A 7,271-nucleotide genomic window follows, 5' to 3' on the forward strand; every position below is an offset into this window, starting at 1 on the left:
CGGCCCCTTTAGTCTGACGCCATATGAGCCTTAATAAAAATATATATTTTGGATAAAAAAAAGGATATTTTCTCAATGTTGAGTCCTAAACTGTCAATGATGCGCGTTCCATTCAACCCGAATCAAGAGAGCAAGAGAGTATTAAATGGGAAGCGCTTGCACAATATCAGTATCGGTCACTGACCCCAAAAGTATATATTTGAAAAAAAAAGACGATTGTGAGAAATTCGACTTTTGTCAAAAAACAAAAAAAATTGTTTGTAACTGTTTGTATCCCAGTGACCAACACGTTTCTTGATTTCGATAATTTTATTTCAACATTCGGATGACGACAGGTAGGCTTGTCATAGGCCATGAAGCAAATTGCCTCGTGGCATTCCTGGCATGACATTTTACACTACTCTGTTGGTGAGTCTCGACTCCAATCGTGAACAGGAAGTTGAACAAGACTCCTGCGGACATTGGAGGCAGCTCAATGAGCGCCAATCCCTCGGATGGTCTTCTCAATTAACATCACTAGTATGGGCGCTCGAGTGCGTGATTCAGGGAACTGCTGCTTCCATCGGGCAAACTATAACGTAATTTATGGTCTGCTCGATGGAAGCAGAAGTTCCCTAAATCATGCACTCGAGCACACATGCTAATGATAATCAATGAGAAGACCATTCAAGGGGTGGAATTTGCAAATCACGATTGCGCGTCGGCGGAAGGCGAAACAAAATTTTGGAATCCCCGCCATTGTTGATGAAAGTCGAACAAGCTCTCCACCATCGATTGTTGTCTATTTTCAGTGCTATTCGAGAGTGTAATATGGTGCATTGGTAAATAAAATTACAATGGAAAAATTATCCCTTCGTTTCGTTGCACGAGGGGGTTTGTTCTATTTTCGTAAATGCACCGACAGACGAGTGGTTTCCCATTGGTAATTAAAAGCGAGAGCAACTCAATACGTTAGTTAGGGAATTCAGTTTGTTGGAAAAACTACTGAACAAGCTTGTCGGGAACATAAAATGCTAATGAGACCTTTCTCTGTATGGAAAGAGAACAGGAGCAGATATTGACCGTGGTAATTACTATAGCGATAGGCAATGTGTTCTGTTTTAATTGGATCTGTTGAAGTTGCATAGCTCTTTGAGGAATAATCCAAAAATATTATAACAATAAACATGAATAATGATAAAAACATTCTGCTCTATATTCTAGCCTCAATTGAAATTTCTTTCGATAGGTGGAATTGTAAATTAACTATGTATACAATAAGGACCATATTAAGTTTTTACGCATGTGGGTGTTATTGCCGGAAAGCCATAACGCAATTACAGCGATTAACGAACAATACTCAAAAGGAGGAGTGCAATGTAGTTGTCGGATATCCGACCTCTGGTTTTTCAAAAACATTAATGCAACGTTTAAAGGACATTGTTTTGGCAACATTAGGGTCATTCGAACGGCTCAAACCGAAGCACTGTATGAGCTAGAATAGGCATTTCAGTCACTATCAAATCGATAATTGAATATGAAAAAAATATTTCAAATTTAATTTTCATCATTAGTGTTAGTAAATTTCATTGACACACTTTGTATTTGCGAAGTTACCGTCGAATTTCTGGAACACTAAAAAAAATCTGTTCATGTACTTGTTTAAAAAAAAGTGGAGTTTGTTTATCAATCTTCTTTTTAACATCAAACTTTTATTTTTGATACTTTACTTTGATGCTTTGAATGCTTTTGGGGTTACTTTTGATGCTCAAATTTTGTTTATAAGCAAAATTAGAATTATAATAACATCTCCGATATCTCTATAAAATGATAAATTTTGAGCTATTTTGTATAAAGTGCCACCCTTGTTTATCATCAACAGAAAAGTTCCATGAATGGTGCAGAGGTGATTGAAAGCTCGAGGAAAGATTGCTCTATAAGCATTGAAATTTGCAATTCATGAATTACGGTAAATCGATAAACATATGAAAAAACTAATTGGTTAATGTAGTATTCGATCAGCAATTGAAACACTTGATAACTTTTATAAAAACGAGTTCTATTTTCCCGACACTTTCCATCCACGTGTGTTCACTTCTCTCCCTGTCTGTCAGTCTGCTTTCTTTCTACTTCTGCCCTATCAGCATTCTATCCTGTCATACAATGTCACGAGCGCCCCGATACTACAGTTAGCATAGTTCAGTTGCGTTGATTTCATGGTAAAATTATATTTGATAAAAAATTTGCAAGGTTAATAACCCCAAAATTGATGTGTTTTATAGGACAAATTATTACCCTTTCGAAAATGAAACTGAATTTAAACTAATTAGACCAAGGGAATGCTTCTATTGGGTCAATAACGGATATATTTCTCTCGATGAAGCTGCAACACAAAGGTGGAGAGCTTCTTTTAAGAGTTCTAGGAACGCACCAATTAAAGTGTCTTATCAGTTAAACTTCAAGGATACGAAAACCGTAAACTATCGGACTTTAGGAAGCGTGGACTTACGAAAATTCCATAGGTCGTTTTTCAGCCACTTTTTAAAAGTATTTGAATCGATTTGGTTGGAGAATCGTTGAAGGATTCATTTAACTTAAACGAGGAAAATTTCCAAAAGTTCCACCGGGTAAAAGTTTTTGTCTGATATAATTACTAAATGTGAATTGAACTAGTGATGAAGTCTAAAAGTGCCACGTTTTGAACTAGATCGCTTATTGATTTTCCGATGCTAATATCTACTCAATCCTTTCATAGTTGTAGACTAATAATCAAAAAAATATTCAATATAATTTTCGTTTTTTCTGATTAACTAGTCTGGAAAAGCCTCAAAAAATGTCACGAAGTTACAACTTCCCGGAAACCACTAAAAATTATCGATGCTGTACATGGCAACGTTATTTTTTTTTCTCATATTTTCAAAGCAGAAGACTTATTCTATGGAAAAATATTTATACTATTACTATCACAAACAATTTATCATAAATTACTTACGTTTCATTGGAATCATCTAATCTAGGAAGAATGGACATGTTTACTTCACAAAACGGTGCTCTTGGTGCACCGTTTTTTATTTTAAATTATATTCTTTATGATTGTCGTTTACAATCATTTTAGAATTTCTTATTTTTCACTCATAAGCCTAATTTTCGAATCAATTTTCCAGGCAAAACTTCACTTCACTTTACTTCACATATGTTTTCCAAAAAAAATTACACTTAACACACACGCCTTCATTATTCGTTTAATTCTTTTTTCACTTTCCTTTCAAGTTGAATTGCTACCATTTTCGATCACGCTTTTTTCGTTATCCTGCTATCACACTCATCTTTTTCGAATATGTTTTATTTGATTCTCACACTTTTTTTTTTAGTTTCATTTTGAGTTCATGATTTCACATGATCATAGATCGCGGCACTTTCATTCGAAGATTTGATTAGGTTGAATTCTTCTGAATCTTTCTTGTGCTCCAGTAACAATAACAAATAGAAATACATGTGCTTCCAAACATGTGCTCCTGAACACGTGCACTGCTGTTCACAGCTTTATTCAAAGGGTGGCGCTCACTATAGTCTTTGCAAATTTCGCACAGCTTCTAATTTAAAAAGAACGTTTTCGACACCATTTAATTTCAATTGATTTCGTTCACTATCACTGATCAAACACTCTAGCTAGTTCGAAAAGCGATTGCTTAAGTTAACGGGTAACGGTTAGCAAGTTGAATCACGTTTGAATAATTCGCGATTTCCCCGGTTATGCTTACGAATACGTCCGCGCACAGTAGATGTTGGATTCACACTAGAGATGGTGAACCGTTAGCGTACGGCACGAAAGAACTATTTCGCCAGGATGATTGAATTAACGGTAGTTCGCCAGACGAGCTGATTTGAAACGAACTGTTTCCGAACGAAATTATAGCGGGAGAGTTTTTTGGGAACGAAAAGAGTGCAGCTGAACTGCATACAGTAACTCAAACCCGTAATCGTACTCCACCATGCAGATCTCTTTTACCTTCTTTTGAAAACCTAATACAAGCTTTCGGAACATTCTATTTACATAAAGCCATAGGGCCCTATTCCAGAAAACGAGACGAGCAATTCGTCTCGTCTCGTCTCGGCTTCAGTCACTGTCGAGACGAACAAAATATCCCATTCCAGTACACGAGTTTCATTTAAATGTTTTATTTGGTAGACTGGAGAGACTTCAGTCAATTTTTCTCGGTATGATCAGTGATGTCAGATGAGAAGGCATGTTTTTGTTTTGAGAAAAACAACAAACAATTTGAAAATTGATCAATCGATAATCTTTTCTCAGTGCCAAAATATTGAAAAAACATAACAAAAAGGAATAAGTTTCATATATCTTTTGGTTTCATTGATATTTTTCCTCGAGCATATGGTTTCATCACTCAGACGTTTTGTTATTATGGATTTATTGGGGGCAATGTTTGTTCACCTAATCAACGATTTATCAAGGAAAGTTCTATATACATATATCTATATATGTATTTCCAATAAAGTAGTTGTTTTGAATTACTCATTTTCGTTCAATATGTGAAGACCCTTTTCGTGCCGTGTTAATATATTCAAAACAGTCATCTAGCATCCCTGGATATGAGTTCAATGTTTACATTTGGTTGTGTTGTTTGGAAGAGGCCCATTTGAAAATCTGTAAAATCTTGCAATTACTGAATTGAATTTGATGGTTGCAGTTGAAAACATACATTGCTTATGCGATACTAGCTTAGCCGTGAAACCATTTTTGAAGATAAAGGCGGAGCAGAAGAATACCGATGCTTTCAATCAACAAGGTGAACAAACACATCAAACAAACTAGATGATTCGACTGATTCATTGATGAGCGCGGCCAAACGGTCGTCGAACCAGACGAGCTACTCGTCTGTTTTTAGTCGAGCTCGGCCTCTGGAATATGAAAACAAACGAGAGGAGCGCTCGTCTGCTCGTCTCGTTTTCTGGAATAGGGCCCATAGTGTCATATGAGAGTTAATAGGTTTGTTAATAGTTAATAGGTCAGATGTTATAATGACACAAAACAAGGAAGAACAAGCGATATTCATTGCTTTGAAGAACGATACTGAAAGTTTGCCTTCCTTCCTTGCTTGAGACTTCAAACTTCTTCAGCTCATTCGTCTCTAACCTTCAAAAAGGCCCTTGGAAAACTTTACTTTATCCATCATATTACTCCTCCACCAACATTGCCTTCAGAAAGGCATTCGATCCCTCGCCGTCCAGCTCGCCCAGCAACGATGTTGTTCAGTCGTTTTCCTCACGTAGAATGAAAGTTTGTCCAGTGATATCCACTGTTTATACTCTGGGTAAATATTCCCCTTCGTTCTTCTTCTGTTCCTTTGTTCACGGAGACCTTACATTTTACGTTTTCCCCTTCGTTGCTCGTCGATAAGCTGCTCGTTATTAACAGCTCTGTTCGGGAAAGCACACAAATGGACAGAACAAATGTATGAGGAAATGGGAATGCTTCCAATTTTCATCAATTTAAACCATATACAGACTATGGAATTGTAATTTATATCAAATCAAACAAATCTTAAAGAATTTCCGATTCGTTTGATGTAAATCGCCAAAATCCGTTCGCGGCAAAAATAGCCATTAACGTTAACTTTATTTCATAAAACGTGACCTGTTTTCGAGTAGCTCGTCTGGTTCGACGACCGTTTGGACGCGCTCGTCAATGAATCAGTCGAATCGTCTAGTTTGTTTGATGTGTTTGTTCACCTTGTTGATTGAAAGGTTGGTTTCACGGCTAAGCTAGTATCGCATAAGCAATGTATGTTTTCAACTGCAACCATCAAATTCAATTCAGTAATTGCAAGATTTTACAGATTTTCAAATGGGCCTCTTCCAAACAACACAACCAAATGTAAACATTGAACTCATATCCAGGGATGCTAGATGACTGTTTTGAATATATTAACACGGCACGAAAAGGGTCTTCACATATTGAACGAAAATGAGTAATTCAAAACAACTACTTTATTGGAAATACATATATAGATATATGTATATAGAACTTTCCTTGATAAATCGTTGATTAGGTGAACAAACATTGCCCCCAATAAATCCATAATAACAAAACGTCTGAGTGATGAAACTATATGCTCGAGGAAAAATATCAATGAAACCAAAAGATATATGAAACTTATTCCTTTTTGTTATGTTTTTTCAATATTTTGGCACTGAGAAAAGATTATCGATTGATCAATTTTCAAATTCTTTGTTGTTTTTCTCAAAACAAAAACATGCCTTCTCATCTGACATCACTGATCATACCGAGAAAAATTGACTGAAGTCTCTCCAGTCTACCAAATAAAACATTTAAATGAAACTCGTGTACTGGAATGGGATATTTTGTTCGTCTCGACAGTGACTGAAGCCGAGACGAGACGAGACGAATTGCTCGTCTCGTTTTCTGGAATAGGGCCCTATGGCTTTATGTAAATAGAATGTTCCGAAAGCTTGTATTAGGTTTTCAAAAGAAGGTAAAAGAGATCTGCATGGTGGAGTACGATTACGGGTTTGAGTTACTGTATGCAGTTCAGCTGCACTCTTTTCGTTCCCAAAAAACTCTCCCGCTATAATTTCGTTCGGAAACAGTTCGTTTCAAATCAGCTCGTCTGGCGAACTACCGTTAATTCAATCATCCTGGTGAAATAGTTCTTTCGTGCCGTACGCTAACGGTTCACCATCTCTAGTGTGAATCCAACATCTACTGTGCGCGGACGTATTCGTAAGCATAACCGGGGAAATCGCGAATTATTCAAACGTGATTCAACTTGCTAACCGTTACCCGTTAACTTAAGCAATCGCTTTTCGAACTAGCTAGAGTGTTTGATCAGTGATAGTGAACGAAATCAATTGAAATTAAATGGTGTCGAAAACGTTCTTTTTAAATTAGAAGCTGTGCGAAATTTGCAAAGACTATAGTGAGCGCCACCCTTTGAATAAAGCTGTGAACAGCAGTGCACGTGTTCAGGAGCACATGTTTGGAAGCACATGTATTTCTATTTGTTATTGTGACTGGAGCACAAGAAAGATTCAGAAGAATTCAACCTAATCAAATCTTCGAATGAAAGTGCCGCGATCTATGATCATGTGAAATCATGAACTCAAAATGAAACTAAAAAAAAAGTGTGAGAATCAAATAAAACATATTCGAAAAAGATGAGTGTGATAGCAGGATAACGAAAAAAGCGTGATCGAAAATGGTAGCAATTCAACTTGAAAGGAAAGTGAAAAAAGAATTAAACGAATAATGA

Source organism: Toxorhynchites rutilus, chromosome 3 (assembly GCF_029784135.1).
Source record: "Toxorhynchites rutilus septentrionalis strain SRP chromosome 3, ASM2978413v1, whole genome shotgun sequence".
NCBI lineage: Eukaryota > Metazoa > Arthropoda > Insecta > Diptera > Culicidae > Toxorhynchites > Toxorhynchites rutilus.